The sequence below is a fragment of the Mesocricetus auratus genome, unplaced genomic scaffold (genome assembly GCF_017639785.1).
Source record: "Mesocricetus auratus isolate SY011 unplaced genomic scaffold, BCM_Maur_2.0 Super-Scaffold_100019, whole genome shotgun sequence".
Lineage (NCBI taxonomy): Eukaryota > Metazoa > Chordata > Mammalia > Rodentia > Cricetidae > Mesocricetus > Mesocricetus auratus.
Window position 1 is genome coordinate 8343419 of NW_024429200.1, and position 24761 is coordinate 8368179.

General features: G+C 38.0%; 1 protein-coding gene and 1 pseudogene across 4 annotated transcripts in view; one reads left to right on the forward strand and one right to left on the reverse strand.

Annotated features, from left to right (window-relative positions):
• Exoc4 (exocyst complex component 4) overlaps nucleotides 1-24761 on the reverse strand; it is a 695598-nt gene that overhangs the window by 557946 nt on the left and 112891 nt on the right. The window lies entirely within an intron of this gene.
• Nucleotides 16794-21505, forward strand: LOC110343171 (annotated as a pseudogene).

Consider the following 24761-nt stretch of genomic DNA (forward strand, 5'->3'; position numbering starts at 1 on the left):
TTAGGGGGGACATTAATGAGTATTTAGGGGATTTAAAAAAGATGCTAAGTATCATATCCACTGATTTTCATTTCAGTTCTCTAGTTGAAAGTAATAAAAACAACTTAAAATTGCTTAAACAACAAAAAAAATAATTGTTACACAGATTTGCAGTTGTATACTATACTAATCAAAGCCAAAAATTTAGCCAGAATTAGGAAACGCCAGCAAATAAAATAAATGGAAAGCATCTCTCTCTCTCTCTCTCTCTCTCTCTCTCTCTCTCTCTCTCTCTCTCTCTCTCTCTCTCTCTCTCTCTCTCTCTCCCTCCCTCCTTCCCTCGCTCCCTCCCCCTCTGTGTGTGTGTGTGTGTGTGTGTGTGTGTGTGTGTGTTTTCTTCTGCAGATGTAAACCTCCATCATAAATAAACATTCTCTGTTACACATTACATACAATGTGTTATACTCCCACATACTAGGTTTTGAGTTTCATTACATTAGATCAGTAAGGACTGATTTAATATACCAAATCCAAATTACCAAGATAGAAAAGAGCATCTATGCTCTTCGTTAATAAATTATAGTCAGAAAGACACCACCAAAAGCTGGATGTTGTGAGACTATAAACCCAGTACTGGGAAGTGGAGCCAGGAAGATGGAGTTCAAAGTCATCTTCAGTTACAAGTATGTTAGGGCCCTACTTGAACTATTAAAACTTTTTTTAAGAGAAAAAGAGAAAGAGAGGGTTAGACCCATCTACTTGTAAGGTAGCAAAGGGCTAACCCTGTGAATTAAGCATTTAAAATAGCAGTCTACTAGAATATAAATATTTTACACTCTACCATGAACATTTACATCATGGTTCATCAAGTCACACAACACCCCCATAAGAAATAAAGGACAGAATTCACATATAAGATAACTGACACTAAAGATAGTTCACTGACTTTGCCAAAATGACTCTGCTATTAGGGCAGGAGGTGACAGAGGAAGGGCAATACAGTCTACCACTTGCTATCTACTTCCAACAACGAAATGGAATATAAATATTTTCAAAGGGGGGAACTAAATAAATTTTTAGAAGTCAGAGTTGAGAGCTCAGGGTTTCTCAGAAAAGCATCTTACAACAGCATAAAAGTGAAAAGTTAAAAAAAAATTAATTGGGGGGGCATAAAATTCATGACCTGAATAAGCACTTATACCAGATCCTAATATATTGTCCATAAAACAATCTATATAGTCAAACCAATCTTTTCCCTCTAAATCTAACACCTTTATTACCCACTATCTCTAAGAATACCAGTTAAACAAGAATATAGTTAAAATGTACATTGACTTTTGTTTTTGTTTGGTTGTTTTATTCCTTAAAATTTGCTTTATAGGAAAACAAAGATAGTCAAGTAGGAGAATTTTCACTGTTGGCTCCCTAAAAAGTTGTGAATTCCATTTTCAATGATAAATAAATCCTTGGATGAAAAGAAAATTTCAGATTTGCTCTTTCATTGTATCCATAAGTAAACTCTTAATTTGTTCCATGTTATGAGCCTTCTTTCCCTTTCCTGACATTCTTCCAATCCCACTAAGGAGACATCAGCTCAGGTACTGCTGGAATCATCATTCCATAACCACCAATTCTTACTGGATGCATCACTGGATGTGACAACAACTGTAAACCACCTTGCTTTCTTCTAACATCACCCGTTTCTGCCTGTATTCACTCTGCCTACACACCCAACTATGAGACAGGCCTCGCTTGCTGAGAAGTACCTATCATTTTCACTGATATACAACATTGCTGGAATTTATTTACAGGTGATTACATTGATTCATTTTCTGATTTCTAAATATGCAAAACAGACCCTTTCCTCAAGTTACTTGTCATCCTTATAGCTCCATAAATCTCCATTTACTTTTTTCATTGCAAAATTATAAAAATTTACCATATATGAGGTCTTTATCTAAAGCGTAGATACCTATAATCCTGGCTAAAAAGCAAAATAGAAGCCACCCTGAGGTACATGAGATGCTGTCTCAATACAGACAAAAAGAGCTTGTTACAAAATAGCTGACCAATTATAATAGTTCTTATCCCTGAAGAATCAATTACGAATGTGATTCTTAATGTTATACACCCAAACAAGGGAAAGTACATTATCGTTGGAAGGAGAGCCACAGAACCCCATTAAATGAGTCCTACAAACTGACAAATGTTTAAACATGAGATTCTGGCATAGTGCCTTGAAGACTGTGGCCCCCACCCCAACTACAAGATATTCATTTTAATCACCCTTTGGTTCCTTATCAGCCTTCAGCAACCTGGACAGTTTAGATAGTCTAGTAGATCCTGACACATTATTTTTCATGAAGGTTATGCTTTTAATACAGTAATATCTTAGAAGTATATGATAAAGGTAATTTGGAGAGCAATGATTCACTATTCTCTAAAACCACCAAACAACTGAGTAAATATCAGTGGTTTGAATGAGAATGCCCACCATAGGCTCATATATTTGAATGCTTGATCTACAGCTGGTGGCACTGTTTGGAAAGGATTAGGGGGTGTGGCCTAGTGTGGCAGTCTCTGAGGTTACAGAAGACCATGACATTCCTGGTTAGTTGGCTCTCTCAGTCTCATATACACACATACATATGTACACACACACACACACACACACACACACACACACTCATATACGTGTATCTGCCTCATGATTATGGATCAGATGTAAGCTCTCAGCAATTGCTCCATCACCATTCCTGCCTGCCTGCTGCTATGCCATGATGGTCACAGACTTACCCTCTGAAACAGTAAGCAAGCTCCAATTAAATGATTTTTAAAAATAAGTTACCTTGGTTTAAAATTAACTAAGATACTAACTAACATTATGAACCATACACACCTTTCTCATATAGATGAGGAAAGAGAAGCTGTAGTAACCAATACTAAATTCATGGGCATGAATGTATAGAATCCTATAAGACAGTTCATAGAGCTGGGCCACGGGGCCCTGAACCAGGCAGTGGTGGTGCACGCCTTTAATCCAAGCACTCAGGAGGCAGAGGCAGGCGAATCGCTGTGAGTTCAAGGCCAACCTGGGCTACAAAGTGAGTTCCAGGACAGCCATAGCTGTTACACAGAGAAACCCTGCCTCAAAAAAAAAAAAAATACAGTGTATAAACTCAGTATTTTATGCATTGAAACAATAAAGAACACAATATACAACACTGTCCCTTGTCTAAAACATCTTGGTATGTCTGATCTGATGACATGTTCTGAAGGGATGGGTAAAGCTCACAAAACTGTTCTTTGTTCTTTCTGGAAGAATAACATAGCAATGTGAGGGGAGTAGATGAAACTTACAGAGAAATTAATCATTCAACAAAAATTAGGGAAATTCTTACTTTTTTATACTAATGCCAGTACTTACTTGTACAAAATTTTTCTAATGACTAAAGGAAGAAAGAACAAAAACAAGTTAACAGAAGGATGGAGGATAAAAAATCTGATTCACATGCTTCTCTGCAAATAAATTCAGGACTCTTTATTTCTAAAAGTCAATTATACTGATTCACTCTAAGTGTAATTTTAAATGAGTAAAAACACATGAAGCCTAATGGTACTGTTGAGGTGGACTGGTTGATAATCATGCCAATTCATGAGAGATACTGCTGATACTACTGAGACCTATTTGTCAACCTAAGAGCACAAAGCTGGAAACATGGGAGGGGAGACTGGGATGTAAAACAAATCCATAATTCCAAAATGCTTGGCTCTTTTCTGGCTACAAATGATGTCTAATCTGCCTAGACTTCTCTAGTCACTATATTTGCTCAACGCTCAGTACAAACTAGATATTTTTTTGCCATCAGTGTTCTAATTATAAAGCTCTATATCACCTGGAGCATTATAAAGACTTTTCAGTAGCACATGGCTGGGCCTCTACATTCTGGCTACTTCTCTGAATCCTCCCACTAACAAGGAACCTCATCCCTCTCTCAAAACAGTAGGTACCAACTTTAGATTGGTCTAGTTATTAACAAGTTCTTTATACTGGGGAAGGATCTCTCTATATTCCTTCAAGTTTTCAGCCAGAGTTCTTCCCTCTACATAAATAATTAGAATAATTTATTTGCCCATCTGAGAACTGTTCAAGTCAATTAAAGGAACTAGTTATGACACCATCAAATGTTCCCTTAGTGGCTTTATGTGTTCCTTCCTTTACAGTATGAATTGTACGTGCTCTTCTTCAACACACTTGCCATTCAAGTAAAGCAGCCTTCCATGCAACTGGGTCATTAGCCTTTCGTTTCTACACTCATCCACATCACTGCCATATGCTCTCTACCCCTTCCCTTTATTTCACAACTGCTAGCAACTTGTATCACCCTAGGTCCTCATCCTCATGCTTTCCCGACCTCCTCCTTTCTCCTTCTTCTTTGTTCTCTCCCTCACTACAATATGAGGACCTTCACTATGCATCTCTTCAGTTCACCCTCTACTCCAACATCACCTTAGCTTCACTCCCTGCAAGTAAAGAGTCATCCTTTCCTCTTTAAAAACTGTAGCATTGCCTCCTTTCTGCAATCCTTGAGTCCACTGGAATGCTTTCTGATCAGATAACGGTAGGAAAGGAACTATGAGGAAACACATGTACTGATGAATTAGGTATTGTTAGGGACAATGTGCATACTACTAAACTTAATCTTTCCATATTCTTCATGGTTTTTGCCCTCATAGAGTATCTGACTGCTGAATGAAGTTTCTTTTCAAATTAAGTTTATTATTTATGAATATACTATATGCAATGTGCTCACTTGGCATTGGTACAAAGATGACTAAATAAGCTATTTTCTTCACTCAAAGGATCATAAGAGCTAGAAAGAGAAGCAGTCATGTATGCAAATTATATCAAGTTTAAAAGAAAGGACAATTAAGAAAATATGAATAAGGAAGTCACTGCTCTATGTTCTAAATCACAGTCAGGTTGCTGTGGTGCTCCTCTTTGAAATCCAAATTGTTTACTGCTGATGGTCAAGTACTTATGCCACACTGGATTCACAAGACAAGGTTCTTGGGTCCATATTTCCTTTCAAACTACCATATTATTTCTCTTCATCAGTTCAATGTCAATGCACTAATGTGTTTTATATCACAGTGTCAATTTCTCTCACAGGCCATCTATTTAACACAAACACTCTAAAATTTGAATTTGAACATAACTTATAAGGAAAACTTAGAAGGCTAACAATGCCTTCATTATCACGTACAAAGATTTTGTTCTTGCTATTTGGGGTTTCTGCTTTAGGGTTTTTTGCTGTTGTAATTTTTTGTTTTGTTGAGACAGGGTTGGTCTGTGTGTACCCCTGGGTATTCTGGAACTCACTCTGTAGACCAAGTTTGCCTCAAATTCACAGAGATTCTCACGCCTCTGCCTCCTGCATTCTTGGATTAAGGGCATGAGCCACTACCTCCTGGCCAAATACGAAATTTGATGGCTTATAAGCAGTAAGAAAATATCTTCTCCTCTTCAACATTTGATGTTGTTGAAAAGTGTTATTTGGTATCTGTATTAATAATGATCCTTCAACTAAATTTTTTAATAATTTTTTGTTGTATGTCATTTCTTACCAAAATGAAAGCCAGTACCAAGATATTTCTAGATCTTCTAATGTTTTCCTAAAAAAAAAAAAAAAAAGTTCCTATGCTCACAATATCACCCTCAAATATTTAGGTAATTGGCATCCTGTGTATATGTGTGCTTTTAACACACTTAAATAGAAAACAATATACCACCTATGTATCTAACATTACAATTATAATAAATGCTATTATATTATTTGCTTCATTTCACACCTTTACAAAACAAGTATTCTATATTATCTCATTTTGTATGTTAATTATAGACCCAGAAAAACATACCAGTGTTTTTGTACTTTAGAAATTTATACATAATCAATAAGCACATGAAAAAGATAGCCAACATCATTAGCCATAGTGGAATTGCTATGTAAGCCTCGGTGAAAGAGTACTCAACAGCAAGTATCAGAGAGGACATGTAGAAATAGGAAACCTCAAATGCTGCTAGTGGGGCAGTAAAAGCATGTAGCCACCCTGGAAAACAGTTTGGCTATTCCAAAACATAGTACCAATAACTTAAGAATAGGTCGTGTGTGTGTGTGTGTGTGTGTGTGTGTGTGTATGAGAGAAGAGCAGAAATTAATGTACACAAAACTTGTACATAAGCATTCACAGAAATATTACTGGGTAAGTGTGAAGTGGTAGACATGTTTACAAGATACTCTCTAGCAATAAAGAAAAATTAAGCCCTTGTGTATATAATGTAACACTGACATACCTTGAAAATATTGTCTGCCTGAAAGAAACATATCAGAAAAGACTGCAGAATACTTGACTTCACTTAAAAGGAGTGTGTAAAATAGATCAATTGTGGGAATAGAGTTCATTGTTACAGTACTCCCTCAAATGCATAAGCTCCTGAGTTCAATCCCCACACAGCAAAATGTAACAACAATGCTGTGACAGAGATAGGATTTTGTGAAATATATTACAAGCCATTAATTTTTTAACTGGTAAATTGCAAAAGAATCACATCTCAATAAAACTTTATATACAATAAGTCAAATTACATCACATCTACTATACACTGTTTAACAGCATCCTTTATTTATCTGACATCATGTTTCTGAGATTTATCCAAGTGAATAGTTTACTTTTTAACTGTTGCATTATATATATTAATATTATTGTTTAATATATATTATTTAATATATATATTAAACTGTGAGTGAAAATTATACCCCACTTATAAATTCCTCTAATTTTTCTATATGAATAATTGTAAAAAAATAAACACCCTTGTACATTTTCTCCTTGTTTCCATCCATGTTGACAATTTTCTAGGCTAACACATAAAAAGTAGAATTTTCTGAATCTGTGCATCTTCAATTTTACCAGATATTTCCAGAATGCCTGCTCCAAAGATTGGAGTAATTTACTCCCAACAGCAATATATAAGAGTTCCTGTTTCTTCTTATCCTTGCCAACACTTGGTGTTATCAAGCTTATTAGGTTATGCCAATCAATAGGTGTAAAATGGAATCTCACCAGGGTTTAGATTTTCATTTCCCTGTTAGTGAGGGTGAACAACTTTCATAATTGGCCATTCAATCTTCGTCCCCTTGTAAATTGCCTAGTCATATCCTTTACCTGTTTTATACAGAATACTTTGTCTTTTTGACATTGATTTATATGACATCTTTCAAGATTTGGTTATTATCTTCAGTTTCTTACAAGAGTTGCAAATATATACTCCTAGTCTATGGTCTGTCTTTTCATTTTGTTGTCATTTTTATTTTTATTACATTGAAGATCTTTATAATAATGTATTAAAGTATAAGTCTTTTCTTTTGGGACCTGTAATTTTTGTGTATTGCTTATGCATTTCTTTCCTATCATAACCTCATATGGCTATGGCCCTATTGGACAGTAATAACCAACACTGTTCTTTGAGCATGACATGCCCAATGCTCTCTTTAATTCATATCACCAGTGACTATTCACACAAGACTTGCACAAGACTGGCCCCATTAATGGTTGACAGAGGAAGAGGGGAGACCTGTAGATCACTAACAAAATATAGCCAGCTAAAGTTTGCTTCAGCGACAGAGGTATAACTGTTTTACGTTGTTCGTGTTCCTTAAAGTAACAACTCCATGCTACTATAACTATAGTTAAGGTAGACTTGAGTGGAATTGTTTCTTTGGTCGATCACTGGGGCCAAATCTGACATGAGTAGGTATTTGTTGGTCTCTTCAGGAAAAGTTTACTCAACAGATAGAATTGTCTAGGGTACTCTGATTTCTACTCCCTTATTATCAGCTAATACAAACCAAACAAAACAGAGCAATGTGGTCCTCTCTAGATTTGGCAGTCTCTGGGGAACTGACAGCCAAAAGAATAATCTCCCCTTTAAAACTCTTCAAAAACTCTACTACCCTTCTAACCATGTCCAAAATGGCAAGCAAAGCCCACATGTCCCCAGGAAAAACTCAAATTTACAAAATTGGCTCCCTTATACAATATGCTATAGAAAGTCAAATTGGACAAGCTGAAAATTAAGCCTAAGTATGACCAAACTCACTATCCTTCTTATGACATTAACAGTAAAATGCAAATGTGATGTTTAGAAGGAGAAGCTAAGGATAATCACAGAAAGAACATCCCTATGAATAGTCTTTTCATTCATACAGAGAACAACAAAACATAACTATTTAATAGACTGAATTAAGACAACGCCCGGGTAACTCCTTTGAATTTAAGCACTAAGCAAAATGACAAGGAATTGGTGTTTGAAATGATCAAATTACCACTTTCAGCATAATCTTCATTGGAGCTGATAAATCAGAAGAAAATTCAATGAGCTGTGCAAAAGGAATATCAGTGGAGTCAACAGAAGGGAGCATTCTGAAAGTGGTCTTCAGTAGGTGGAGCTCTCCCCTCTGAATTTGTGCTGAACCTTTGAACAGGGAAAGTGAAAGGCTGGAAATAGGCACTCACACAAAGGTTCTGCACACTGGCATTGATTAAAATGCCAATCACCCTTCTTGTAAGAGCACACACATTAACCCTCCTGTACTGGTCCCACTTCAACCCTGAATAATGTTATTATTAAAGGTATACAAGGTAACAGTAATGTCTTCAGGACCCATAAGAATGAGACAGAGTTCGTACCTAGTATTTCTCCATCAAGCCACCTCTTTGCCAAAGTCAGCAGCATAACCATAAACTACTTGGGATTTAGCTTTCATGGGAAGAACACTTGAAGTTTTCCTCTCCCCTCAAATGTTGATGACTCGGAAAGATTTCTTTCTAGTTTGTTGGAAGAGATCTCATGCACCAGCAAGACTGACCACGCCCATTTGGATGTGGTCACAGGTATGTGGGGGTAGGAGAGATAAAAGGAAGGAGGGAGGGGCACTCATGCTCTCTTGGGGCTGTGATAGAGGTCGGGGAGAAACAGAGTGCTGACCTCAGTTCTTGGCTTCTCATGTAAGCGACTTCTCTTTAAGAGTCAAATGACTTTCCCCTGCCCAGTATCCTTGGCGTGGCTCGTTTACCATCATCACTAGTTGATGCTCCTTTCCTTTTCTTTTAAGAAAAGACAGACAGACAGACAGACAGACAGACAGACAGACAGACAGAAAGGCGAACAGAAAGATATTGAGGCCTAAATTTGCTTTGTAAGCCAAAATGACCTCCTTCTTCCTGGTCCTTCTTTCTCTACCACCAGATTCTGGGATCATAGACATGCACCACCATGCCCAGAATACAATATACTTTTACCATCCAATTTTAGTCAACAAAATAGTGGTCAATTTTTAAATCTGAATCCTGAAGGTATTTGATAGATATACACCAGAAATTCTGAAACCCATCTCCAAGGCTCAGATTTTTGAAGCGCACTGAAAAGCAAGAATGACTTTAGAAAGATGTCAAGTAACAACATCTTAAAAGTCTCACCCTCTGCATCCCACAAGGAGGGATGCTCTCTCACATGGACTCTTGGGGGAGGGCCTAGGCCCTGCCCTTAAGGAAATGAGAGACTCTGGATATCCCCTGTGGAGGGCCTCACCCTCCCTGGAGAACAGAGTAGGGATTGGGGTGGGGTCAGGGTGTTGGTGGGAGAAAGGGATGGAGAGGGAGCTGGAATTGACATGTGAAGCAAACTTGTTTCTAATTTAAATTCAAAGAAATAAAAAGTCTCATCCTCCAAACAAATTCAGACAAGTTATTATTATTTAATTAATTTAATCTTTTAGATTTATTATTTTTAACTATGTGTAAGTAAGAAACATACACATGAATGTGGGTGCCTTCAGAGGCCAGAAGCATCAAATCTTTCTGGAGCTGGAGTTACAAGCAGTTGTGAACCTCCTCACATGGATGCTAGGGACAGATTCCAGTCCCTTTCAGGAGCATAAAGCATTTCTAACTGCTAACCCATCTCTCCAAGTCCTGATGATTCACTCTAGGGCTCAGGGTCCCATTGCTTCCTTTCAAAGACCAAGTTTAGAATTAAATTACATGATTAAAAGGGGGTAAAAAATCTGTTACTCAAAAAACAAGAAAAAAATCACTTGTACATACTCCATAATTTTTAAAAGACAAAGGAAAAGACACAGGAGTGTACAAGCATTCAAGAGCTTCAGTATAAACAATGCTGCATGGGACCCACATACACTGGCATGTTCTAACTGACCATGTGACACAGCCTTCCTAAAACTAGCACACTCTCTGACCTGGACGATAAATCCCTCATAATCTGATCATAACTTGCACCTGGAGGTCCCTTCCCTGGGGCATTGAGTCCTGAGATTTTTGTTCAAAATACTTTCTTGAAAGTGTTTAGATGAAATGTAAAGATGAGGAAATTGTTCTACTTATGCTGATGATGAAGCCTGGAGCGTTAAATCTATAGATACATTCTGCGACAAGATCTTGATAGAATTCTGCAGGTGTAAGCATAGACTAAAAGTGCTGGCAAAGGTCAGGAAATACACACAGAATGCGAAATGCCTATAGAGTACACAAATGACCAATAGCAATTCTACTACACGGTAAGAATTCTCAACTCTGCTTCTGAAGACAATAAAAAGATAACAGACCACGTTACAGACAGTGGTTTCAAAGAGGATATGTAATCAAAAGCTGAATACATCCTTATGTTTGAAAAATATTTTTCATAAACTATTTAAAGACTCTCCTTTATAATGAAAAATAACTACATAAAACATGAAGTTCAAAGGCTGGACAGATGGCTCTGCTGCTAAGATCACTAGCTTCTCTGAACTCAGAGGACCAGGGTTCAGTTCCCAGCTCGCATATGACAGCTCAAAACTGTCCACGACTCCAGTTTCAGGGAATCTACCACCCTCATACAGACATCTATGAAGGCAAAAACACCATTGCATATGATCAACTATTTCTTTAAAAATATAGGAAGTTCAAATGTTGCTTTACAGAAGTAGGTATGAGTTTATACTAATCTGTTTACAACTTTACAGGTAAATTTTCCTGACAGAAAAAAAATCAGATATCTACATGACGTCCAGCAAGAATGCTGAATAAAGACTATTGTCAAAAATAAAAAGAAGTAAACTAAGACAAAGATACTGATTGGTTACTGTAAGTTCAGCATGTTAGGACTATAGCTTTATCCAATGTAGTACATGTCTGAAACAAGAATACAGTAAGATTATAGAGGGGCACATAGCACAATTTCAATCCTCTATAGTTAATGATTTTTGGTAGGCATTCAAAATAATACATTTTGCTAAGGACTGTGTGAACCAATTTCTTTACTCATTTCCATGACAAAAGCAACTTAAGGTAGTAAGGGTTCGCACGACTCAAAGTTTGACGTACATCCCATCCTGGAGGGGACACATGGCAGCAAGAATGGTTCTAGATGTGGCAGCAGACAATGGAGCGGCTGGTCCCACTGCAATCTATCATGAAACTGAAAAGTACTGGTACTGGGGGAACTGATCTTCCTCAGTTAAATCTCTCTGAACACACCTTCAGAAAAGATGCCCCATGGAATATCCCCTAGAGGACTCTAAATCCAGCCAATTTGACATTGACAATTGATCACCACACTCTAATACAAAATTAAGTAGGAGATGTCTCTCTGTGTGTGCCTTACAGTCATACACAGGAGGGGAAAAACATTTCATAACCTTCTGCACAATGCTAATTCCCCTAATACTTTTTCTCTGATATCATGCTTTCTTCCCTGCCATCTTTGTTATCTTTTAAAATATAATTCCTGAGAAGGAGACTCTGACATACTACAATACAAACACCCAGTACATTAATGTTAATCACACTGGCTAACCACGACATGCACACAGATATAAAACCACTTAAAAAGTACATTCACTGTGTATGGGCTCAGCAGGACAGATTGACTGTCTGAAGACAAGGAAAAACACAAAGGCTTTAAGAGGGTCCTGAATGTGGTGACACTACCCCCATGAACTTGGGGCCTAGACTGAAAATAAGGGAACAAGAGAGGGAACCAGCCCAGTACCAGGACTTTTCCGTTTCCTGATGGATGGCAGTGGGACCAGCTGCCTTGTGCTTAACTAGAACTTCATTTCTTAGGCTCCCTGCCCCAAAGAAAATTCCCTGGGAATCTTCATGCTGAGCCTCTTTCTTTATTTGTCATATCAGCAAAGAATATCTGAGCACTGCCTTAAGAGAATCATATGAGCAGGTTATTGGCAATAAGGAATCAAGAAAACAGATGAATCTTTTATGTTCACTGACACCAGGCCTCTTTCTAAGTACAGTCTTGTCATTTCCAGTCCTTTGCTTAACCCACCCACACCCCTAGCTCAGCCCCGTAAGGGTGACTAACTCAGAATTCTAAGAAGGAAAGCACTTGCAACACTCCTCGAACCATCCAATAGGAACACTCTTCTTCAGACTACCAGTTCCCTGAGGCAATTAAAACATAGAAAAGGAAGAAGACATAACTGAGCAACCACACCCTGCCAACTGTCTGAATAAGGCCAATTGTTCCTATACTCACAGCAGGAAAAGTTAGGCAAGGGTCAGGATGAGGAGAGGCAGAAAGCCAACACCTCCCTGAAGCAGCCTTCTCCAAAGTACTCGGGAAAACTAAGCGTGTGAGCGTCTCTGAAACACGTGAGGAGCAGCAGAGAAACTAGGCCTTTAGTATGTCTCTCCACTCCAGTCGGTCACACGCCACATGGATGCTTTGAGACTATGTTCAGTCATACCATGCAGGGCAGGCTTTACACGTGGATCTTTGAGACTATGTTCAGTCATACCATGCAGGGCAGGCTTTACACATGGATCTTTTGTCCCACTTGTGTGGTGGAAACGGTAGAGATGGAAATAGAGTAAAATCTAAAACCTCAATAATGTGGTGATAAAACTTGATCATTATGTTACTGTATTTTAGCTAAACATGTAAATCAGCTACTTTATGATATAACTCCTTATGAGCAGTGCAGAGGCATGGGGTATGTGTAAGATGATTTAGCTATACAATAAACTGGGAGTTTTATGTGATTTTGATTATACTTCCCTTTTCATACAATCACTTCTGATTTCTCTAACAAGAAAACTTTTGGCACTTGACAGTCCCAACACAGATTACCTGCAGAGGTTCTAAAAAGTCTTTTCCTTGCAGAAACAGGTGAGGGCTGAAATGTGCAAAGAATCACTGATACATGTTCAGTTATCTTCAACTAGCCCTACAGGGCATAACCCACAGCTGGAATCACTATACTATGCAAAAATATGGAACTTACACATGGCAGATTGAAAAGAATGTAGGAAGTAATGTAATATTCTGATAAAGTATATGAACTTTGTTGTAAGACTAATTTGAGTTAGAACCCAAGCTCTGCCATTTAAGAGTAAAATATGAACAAAGCCTGATTGCTATTCTTTCATAGCTTAATTAAATATGACATTTTTTCACATGGCTGATATCCCTTAAGTCATAATGCCGTTAACCTTCATGTAGAAAGACTCTTGATTATTCAAATTCCTTTTCCTGATATGAATCTGTTAAAATAAAAAAAATATTCTGACACTGGTTAAAATAGCAAAAAAATCTTTATTCAAGACTACTTCTGTATCACAGAGAGAGAAACTTGCCCTAATTCCGTATCTAGCAACGAAGATGGTGATTCACAGCCAATGAGCAGCAAGAAAAACATACACAGGAGAAACAACAGTGGTGAGGGGACGTCTTATCAAACTAGCAGCATAGTTCTTGCTAAACAAAGGTGAAAGACTTACACAATAAGTAAGGATGAAGCATTTGATCAGATGTCAAATGTGAAGTCATTCTCCCTAAACTGGCATAGCAAGATTTTTGCTAAACTAGACTCACCAGAGACGGACATGAAGGATCAAAGCTACCCAACATCAAACTCAACTTGGGAAGAGATCTGAGGGAAGGCCACTAAAGTTCAATCAAGGGGATAGGTCAGTTAGCAAGCCCTGTGTAGAGACAACAGGAGCCTCTCTTACTGAGTGCAAGGGTCATTCCACATACCGCAAACACTGGTTGTGGAAGCAATGGGCGGCTGCCTCTCACCCTCTATCCAAGCTAAGCACAGGGTCTTTCTAAACATATCAGTTACGCTTAAGTAGCATTTCCATGTTTACCAGTCACAGTTTGTTACTCATCCACTGGTATTGTCAATACAAGTGATTATTGATCTAAATGAAGATGTTCTATATAAGCAGACATAAACAGGTAAAGTGAACTATGAAAATTGTACTTTGTCATCTGATATGTCCCCCCCATATATTTCTTTCCCTAGTTGTTCTTATCATGAACACTTCACACTTTACACTATAAAAATATAACAATGAAATTATAAGAGGTGATGAGAAAGAACCAAAGAAAAAATTTCAATGACTTTCTCTATAGCTTAAATTAAAATTCTATGAAACATTAAGAATTAAGTCATGCTTCTAGTATTTTTAAGAATGGAGAAACAATAGGTAACTTAACAGACATGGGTACTGTGAGTTCTCACATCCAAGCACACATCTCACATTCTAGCCCTCTGAATTTAGGCCATTAAATGTTTTAAAGCAGTTTCCAAACGGTGTTCTCAAGAATGCCATAGAAGTATATCATAGTCAACCCATAGAGACAATACAAAGTAGTCTATAAAATAGCAGTGACTTGGAATCAGAGTCCATTTGGAGTCAAAGTTCATTTTTCCAGCTCTAAACTATAACCCAGATAATACCTGAGATAGTGCACTGGCTATCCAATTCAAACAAAAAGACATTTTATAAAATTATAATGTGAATATTTGTGAGTTATACTATGTAATTTTATTATACTCTGAAAACAGAAACAACAAAAGAGAAATAATTTTGTAATTCAGAATTTGCAAAGCTCTTTATCTCCACTCAAATATGTATTATTAATCTTATGATTACTATTCCAGATCTTTTCCCTCCTCCTTCATATTTAATATGGCTCATTGCCTACATACTAAAACAAAATTACAAATTTTATTTTATTGACATTTGCTGTTTGTACATCATTAAAACTTGATTGCTAAATGTTGTATGAACTTAATATAAAGTTTGTATAGCCTCAGAAACATTGCTGATACTTCTCTAACAAAAGTTAAGTACCTAAGTTTGAACCATCTCCACCACCTTCAGTTAATATATCTGCATGCCAGGTTCTACAAAAACAGGATGCACAAGAACTCAGTCTTGCCCCAGAGGTTCCCTGTCAATCCAAGAACAGATAACAACCACCTGAGGTAAAAAAATGCTGAACAAAAATTTAGGGATCTCCATAACAAAGGTGCCAATTCCTTTTACAGGGTGTTTAGGAAATACCTTCTAGAAAGCTTGATATCAAAGCTGAGAACTGACAAAATAAATGAAAATTGCCCAGGAAAATAGAATGTGATGATAAACAGATTCTCACCTTTACAGGATCAAGAATCTTTTTTTTTTTTTTGGTTTTTTTTTTTTTAAATAAGACAGGGTTTCTTTGTTTTGGAGGCTGTCGGTCCAGCCTGGCCTCGAACTCACAGAGATCTGCCTGCCTCTGCCTCCCGAGTGCTGGGATTAAAGGCGTGCGCCACCACCGCCCGGCAGGATCAAGAATCTTTAAGGACTTCAAGCTGCTAACCAGGTCTGAGGGATTTTCTAGAGGAGGGTGACAGACAGAAGACCCACGTAACTGTAGGCAGCAGCACTCCATGGGCTGGGATCCTTAAGTGAATAAAAACTAAAAGATAGCGAGCAGCAGCATTTACCAGTGTCTGCTCCCGACCAGATGAAACATGATCAGTTGGCCTCCTGCTCCTGCTGCAATGTCTTCCCTGCTATGGACTGATATATGTCCTCTAACTGTAAGCCAAAAAAAAAAAAAAAAACCCACTTGTTTCTTAAATTGCTGCTTGTCAGGTATTTGGTCACAACAGTAACACAAGCAACTAACTCGGAAGGTTGAACAAAAGTACCATAGTGGAATGTACAATATCGTGGGAGAATCTGGAGTCTTTATGCCATGCCAAGGATTTTAAACTTGATCTAAAGTTTCAAAGTTAAGGAAAGATTTGTCATTTTAAAAGATGGTCCTGAGTGCAATGCGAAGAGTAGATCATTACAGTGATCATACAGTGATGTGGAGAGAGAAAAAGTTGCCTTTAGACTGTAGCCATGGAGAAAGAAAAGGGTAAGAGGGCCTTCAGAGGTGTGAAAACAAAAGCTTAAGACTTCTGTGACTAATGTGCTGCATTTGGGCCTCAGAGCAGAACTGTCAAACTCATAGGAGGCTCAACACGAGACTGCAACTAGTTTAGTACTCATCACTAAGTTATCATTCCAGTGACTTATCAATACACTACCAAGCATAATTCATTTCTACTAGCACTGATACCTAAAAAAACACAGAATTTGCATGCTAGGTTAAATATGATGTCCAGCCAATAGTTCTTCCTAAAATACAATGGGAAATACATTGAGACACTAAAAGGTAGGAATCTTGACCCCAAACAGGTCCCAAAACCTCTATGCTACAGAATAGGAAACAGAAACAAATGTATATTTCCTATAAATAACAGGATTTTCTTATTGTTCTCCAAATAGGCATTAAAATCTTGATACTCATATTCAATATGTGAAGAAGCTCACTGAATGCAATGGCAGCTATTGGGGATGTCTGTTCTCGTCTTTAGCACAGACAGGCCTACGTGCAAACAATCATGTCTAAGGGACATGCATTTGGCATTGACCATGGCACCATCTATTGATGTGTGGTAGTGGGGGGGTCCTCCCAGCATGGAAAAGTGGAAATAATTGCCAGTGAATAGGGTAATCTAATCATATCAAGCCACATTGCTTTTACTGTTACCAAAATGAATCATTGGCAATGCTGCAAAGTCTCAAGTTGTGATGAACACCAAGACAATTTTTGATGATGAACATCTGACTGATTATGTATAGATGTGACGGCGCTGTTATAAAGCACTGAACCTTCTTAGCGGTGAATGATGCAAGCAGCTGAAGGGTCTAAGTAGAATAAAAAGGGACGATCAAAATTTTCTACCCAGAAAGGGTTCTAACAAAGATAAAGGAAATTGTAGAAGCCTATCTTGGGAAGACTGTTGTCAATGCTGTGGTCACAGTGGCAGCTGACTTCAGTGACCCTCAGCAACGGGCAACAAAAGATGTACTTAGAATCAATAAAATACTGCTGCTACTATCACTTATGGACTAGATAAGAAGGTTGGAGCTTAAAGGAATGTGTTCATTTTTTATTTGGAAGTGGCACTCTTAATATGTCAGTCCATACTATTGAGGACAAAATTTTTGAGGTCCAATCTACAGCAGAAGACACCCACTTGGATAGAGAAGACATTGACAACTGGATGGTCAACCATTTTATTGTTGAGTTTAAATGCCAGCACAAAAAAAGACACAGATCAAGACACATGTCCCTCATCTGCACACTGCTTGTTAATGGGCTCAGTATACCCTTTCCTACAGTACGGAAGCCAGTATTGAAACCAATTCTCTCTATAAGGGAATACATTTCTGTACCTACATTACCCACACTCAATTTGAAGAATTTAATGTTATCCTGTTCTGGGGCACTGTAGACCTTATAGGAAAAGTCCTTCAAGATGTCAAACTATACAAGATACAAATCCATGATATTGTCCTAGTGTGGCTCTACTTTTAGAAACCCCCAAGATTCAGAAGCTTCTGCAAAACTTCTTCAATAGAAAAGAACTGAATATGAGCATTAACCCTAAAGAAGTCACTATTTATGGTATGGCTGTCCACACAGCCATTCTCTGAAGACAAGTCTGAAAATGTTCAGAATTTACTGCTTTTGAATATCACTTTTTCTTCCCTTTATACTGAAACCACTGGTGCAATCATACCTGTCCTCATCAAGCATAATACTATCACTCAGACCTAACAGACACAGACCTTGACTACTTACTCTGACAACCAGCCAAATTTGTTCACTCACATATAATGAAGGTAAAATATGCATGACTAAAGATAGCAACCTGCTGGAAAAGTTTGAACTCACAGGCATACGTCCAGCATCCTAAGTGTTCCTCAGTTTAAGTCACATTTAACATTGATGCCAATGGCACCCTCAGGGTTTCTGCTGTAGATAAGAGTACAGGAAAGGAGAACATGATCGCCATCGCCAAGGACAGGGGCTTCAGAGAACAAGGAGAATACTGAGTGCCTGATCCAGGACACCAGGAAGTACAAAGGTGAAGATGAGACAAGGGAAACAAAAGTATCATCCAAGAACTCACTAGAGTCCTCTGCATTCAACATTACAATAACAACTGAAAATAATAAACTTCAAGGCAAGACGAATGGTAAGGATAAAGTGAAGATTCCAGAAAGTGTAATGAAATCATCAGTTGACTGGGTAAGAATCAAACTGCAGATAAAGAAGAATTTGAACATCACAGAAAGAACAGGAGAAAGATTGCAGCCAGTGTTACAGTGTTACAGCATTACCAGTGTTACAGACTGCATAAGGAGGAAGACTGCAGCCACATCACCATCAAGCATTACCATAGTGCTGGGGACTGCACAAGGAGGGAAGACTGCAGCCACATCACCATCAAGCACTACCATAGTGCTAGCAGCTGCACAAGGAGTGCCGGGGACTCCCCTGGTTGGGGATCTCCTCCCTCAGGTGGTACCTTTTCAGGTCCCATCACTGAAAATGTTAATTACCTCAGTCCAAGGAGAAATGAAGTATTGTTCCACGGGAAAACATTTACACATTTAAAATATTTAAAGGACTCAAATTTAGCAAGTTTCATGACACTGTTAAGGTTGAGCTGTTAAAGTAAACTGCTGGGCATTATAACTACTTGAACAGGATGATGCACATGGGGAGAGGAAATAACACTGCATATTATAAGCATTGTATATTGAGTGGAAGCACAATGTCGAAAGTAAAACAATTTAAATTGTGGGAGGAAATGTCAAAGCACTGGTATCACCAGAAGGCTTGTTAGAAATGCAATTCTCTAGCCCTACCTGAAAAATACTGAACAAGAATCTACATTTGAAGAAGACCCCAGAGACTTATAGACGGGAGATCTTGAGAATTACCAAAAGAACTTGATTCTTCTCTGTGGATGAAACAAAAATGCATACATACCTGACTAAAAGAGTAACTCAGCAATGTGTGCTATTATACCACAAACAAAGCAACACATACAGGCATTAAGTGGCAACTAGCGTTCATCAAAAAGTAATGCCAAGCCAAGCATAGTGGTATACACATTTAATCCCACACTAGGAGATCAGACACAGACGGATCTCTGAGTTCAAGGTCAGCCTGGACTATATAGTGAGTGCCAGCACAAGGGCTATGTAGAGAGACTATGCGCTCCCCACCTCCCAAAAAAAAAGGTAATGCAGGATTTCCCGTATTTGGTGAAATAGAAAAAAAAATGCTTAAAACTATGGTTTGTCCTTCCTTTAAATATTTTCACAAAGAAAAATTATTACCACTACATATTTGATGATTAGCACAGCTGATAACTTACATACGTTTACGTCATTCCTAGTTTCCTAGTTTCCAAAGGGAGCTTTGCAATCCCTTAATTATGTACTAGTCTAGAACAACTATTTCAATAGCGAATTTTCTGTCCACTCCTTTTGTTAGGTGAAAATGCATCATCATAGTTCTTAAGGGAAACACAGTTAATATGTTTTGGGATAGTAAATTGTCTTAAAGTATAATTAATATTCCAACTTCAAAATAGCACATATACTAAAATAACACATTTTTTAAAAATACATTAAAAGGAGCTAAACTCAAAATTTGGACAAAGTCAACAAGAGTCATTATACAAACTCACTGGTATGTTTATATTGAATCTTCAATGAAAAACATTCGTGCTGATATTTTTACCCTCTAATTATTAGAAGAACCTAAACCACTATAAGTAATTTTTAAGACTAAAATCACAGAGAAATTAAACACCTGGCTAAATAGAAGAGAAACAGAAACTGACATATTATTGGAATCAATATTGGGACAAAAATCAGTACACAGAAGCTTAATCTCTCTAGACTAACAATAATAAGAACATGTAGTCCACTACATCAAGAAACAATGTGTGTATGAACATGATGATGAGCACACAGGGCAGAGTGCTTATAAAAACTATGTCAAATCTTCTGATGGAAAATAAAACTGGAAAGACAGTTCAATACATTTTGGGACCTCCTACATAACTTGATTAAGAGTTGAGCAACTTGACTTCAAAGAGAAATTTCTGACTATAGACAGTCCTGTGTCCACTTTCAGGTCTTGTATTTTTTCTTTGTTTTATCCTACTTTCAGGCTCCATGTTTCATTTCTCTGCTTTCATTCCTTAGACATCAATCTCTTCTTACACAATTCACTTTCCAGAATTAGCCTTGCCATCCAACCACTACAGATATTTCTATGTCCATCTCCTCATTCATTCTATTAACCCACTAGGTAGCACAAAGCAAGAGAAGACATTTCAGAGAAGGCACATAGGGAAAGGAGAAACCAGAAGAATCTTGGATACTTGTTAATGGCCAAGAAAGACTAAAGCTGGAAGAGAGGAGCTAAAGGTGAATTCCTCAAGGAATCTCACTCACTTTTGTGCTTAAAGTGTTGAAGTAAAGAGGATGGTGACGGAATCTGGAACACAAAGAGTCAAAAACAAACTATAACTTAAACTCCATTATCTAGCATTACCATGCTATTATAAAAAGCAAAACTTTCTAAGGACAAAAAAAGAAGTGAAAGCATCTTTAAAAAAAAAAACCTTCAGATGATGGAGAGATGGATCTGCAGTTAGTGTTGTAACCCGGAACTATGCTGACCCCTCCACGGCCTCTCAGCTTGGATTCAGTTCTCCAGACAAATCCTACCCTAATGTCATTATAGCCATACTAATCTGTAGCCATACAAATTAATTACAGGGATAAAGCCTTACCTAGCCACCTATGTGCTTAAGGCAAGTCATTGTGTCTGCTTAGATATACTAATCAGAGAGACAGCCCTCAAATGCTCAGAGATCTAGAGAATATGGCATTTTAAATGTTTTATTAAAAATCTTTCCAGAACAGAGAGACGGGCCAGCAGCTGGCATCAGCCTATTTCCTCCAAAGGAAACTGGACACTGAAGAAACTCCACCCACAAAAGTGGTAAAACTAGCCAATGACCAATCCTTCCTTTCATGTCAGTTGCTGCAAAGGACTCTTCAGACCATGAACAAGAGGACAGTGGGATTGACTTTCTCCATGCTGCTTGCCAATAGCAGGCAAGACTTCCTCCAGTTCCTATTCTACAGGTCTCGTGATACCAGCAGAAGGTGGGTGTCCTTAAAGCCTCAACAACTACAAAGGACCTTGGAGGTGATTGTCTATGCGGCCAGATAGCAAGTCTCTCATTCTCTAATAATTAACTCAGGTAAAATTTTATCCTTCTCAAGAACTCTGATGCAGTTTGATGGCTGTTGGTTTCAGTATAACCTCTTACCATTAAAGAAATGGTAAGGTATAAAATGTTTTAAGGTATTACAAAGTTACTTAAGGTATACAAATGTAAGTTATCAGATTTCTTGGTACACTACTTTTCATAGTCTTAACACTAATCAATAAAGTTCTGATAAGCTACTAATCCAACTCGGACAGATTACTAAACACTATATTATGCCACTATGTGATCATAACCATAACTGTAAGGTCAAAATTAAGGTGCTTCCTAAAGATATCTATCAGTTTTTAAAATGTTAATAATTTCAGCCAAGTCGTTTCTAACACGAACATGCTGCTAATGCATCTCATACTTATGTTTTCATAAACTCAAAGGATTCTTGTAAGATCCAGGGAGCCGAATTTGACCTACACAAACAGGTCAGATTCACTCCAGATAAATATTATTCAATCTCTCCCTGGTCCCGGGACTCGCTTCCCTCATCTCAGGAACCCCTCCCTCATCTTACAATCTTCCTCTCAATTACCAGGACCTAAGAAAAAAAATTTCTAAATTTAACCTCGTCCTCTACTCTGCCAACATCTTGCCAGGCCTACAGAGGTGCCAGAGTTCTACACAGCCAGGACTGAGATGAAACAACCGGCTACCCCAGGACGTGGGAACATGCAAGTGTTCTCAGGTTCCCTAAAGATGGTCAAAGCCCCCCAGGTCAGCAGGAAGTAGTCTTAATAACTCAACACTCTTATTCCCTAACCTGCCACAACGAACCCTCATCTTTTTAATAATAAGAAGAGGTGAGATTGTTGGAACCTAGCATTATGCTGACCCACCCCTCACCCCACCCCACCCAACAATGGTTTGGGCACTCCTATTAACATTCAGACAGATACTGAGGCAGCTCAAAGGGCCCTGCCTGTGTTGCATGGCTACATCATGGCTATGTCATGACGTATGGGGCTGTGTAAAGACTCAAAATGCATGTGCAAGCTTCCCCTTTTAAAGAAAGTATATCACAGTGGACGTGAGCTTTGAGGTTTTCTATATGCTCAAGCCACACCCAGCGAGACAGACGACTTTATGTTGCCTGTGAGTCAAGATGTAAGAACTCTCAACTCCTTCTCTAGCACCATGAATGCTTGAATTCTGCCTTGCTTTTCAACATGACAATAATGGACTAAACCGCTGAACTCTAAGCAAGTCACTGTTGGGGACCAGGTCACTGAATCTACTTCTTACCCCAGGGCACATCTCAAATCTCAGGAGCCTTCCCACAAATGGCCCAGTGCCAGAGATAACCTATTGTTTAACAATGCCTGGCTAACACCTATACTCCCTGGTGAGATCTCCTGCTCTCTTGATTATCACTTCCCAGCATCTCTGGTCTAACAACCTCCACCCCATGGCCAAAGCCACATTCCCCTATTTAAGCCTGTACAGAAGTTTCATTAATCAGCAGTTTCATCAGCCATGTTGTCTTGCTGTCCATCTCCCTCTTGTCTCTTGTCTTATTCATTCCAGGTTCCCCTGGGCTAGACCCAGTTGTGCCCTGCTATCCGGGGCAAGAAACTACAATTAAATGGTGTCTCTTCACAGCAATAGAAACCCTACAACTACTGTGCATCTCTAACTGTGAACATTCAGTCCTACTTCTTAAATACTGAGATAACATTTCTGAAATGTATAGAAAAAACTTTTATAAGGGAAGCAATGTCTGAGTATAAAAGCTTGTCATGACCAAAATCCCTAATGCATTCATATCCGTATCTGTAATGTAGGAAAAGGAATCTTGAATACACACAAACTTTCTTGAGGAAAGAGCTTCAAGATGCTGGTATTTATGTTATTTCCGGAGATATATGTTCATTTATTTGTAGCCTTAGTTCAGGAAAATACATACTAAAAAATTACTAGTGGTGTATTCTAACTAAGAAGATGATAATAACTCTCTGTTCTACATTCAAGAGGACTGAGGAATATTTGTTTGCCTTCTATGGTTCTAAAGCTTTTTCACCGTTTTAACAAGATAAAGTTAGACTGAAAGAAAAATATCAGGTATAAGTTGAAACTGGAAATATTTCATGGATAATACTGCCTTAAGTTAAAAGAATTCTAGGAGGACTGGCTTATTTACATCAATAAAGCACTTAAGAAATGCAGGTAGTATACAATTCTAAAGCTTGGTAATAATGGTGAGCTATCTATATTTTAACATTTATAAAATGTAATTAAAAGATAATAAGCACTTAAATATCACTTTACATATGCTAATAAATTTCCAGAAGCTAATTAAGTCATAAGGCAGCCACCCAAATATATGTAAATATTTCCATTTAGAAACCAAGTCACCAAGTTAGGGTTACATGAAAGGAATTCAAGGTAATTCAGTTTTCTTTGATCTTTTAAATTCAGTGGAGAAGTTGAATTTTCTAAAATATACCTAATAGGACAAGACAAATCCTGATGTCAGCTCTCTCTGTAAAACTGGCTGAATTAAAGAGTATCAAGAAGAATTTGAAAAGGAAACGTTATTAAACTAAAGATTTTCCCTCCCCATGGACTGGTACTCTAGTCTACACACTAAAAGTCTAGCCTCAAATAAATAAAAACAAAACAACAACAACAACAAAAATCAATAAGGAACATTTATTACATGTATAAAGGAGTCCTGAATCCCAGACTGAGAGTATAGATGCAACTCAGGGAAACATCACCTGCCTAAATTCAGCATGGCTCTTGGTTCAATATTTAACACTGCAAACAAAGCAAAGATCCTAGACTAAACGGTGTTGTTTGACATACCGGAAGAAATGATGTCTATACTCATTCCATCCTCAACATGTCCAGTCTCCTCCATTTTCAAAAGCAAAGTAGTGTTGGGTCTCTTTAGTACTTGGATGACAGACCAATAGGAATTACTACACCAAGAAAAGGCTGGCGCAATAATAACTGACTGATAGTTTGAAAGTAATTGAACTTCCATGTTCTCACAGGGAGTAGCACTATTAGGAAGCATGGCTTTGTTGAAGTGGGTAGGGCCTTGTTGGAGGAAGTGTGTCACTAAAGGAGGGTGGGAGCTCTGAAGTTTCATATACTCAGGATACTGCCCAGTGTCTCAGTCAACTTCTTGCAGCCTGCAAGATGTAGGACTCTCAGATACTACTCTATGCCAGCATCATGTCTGCCTGCATACCACCACAC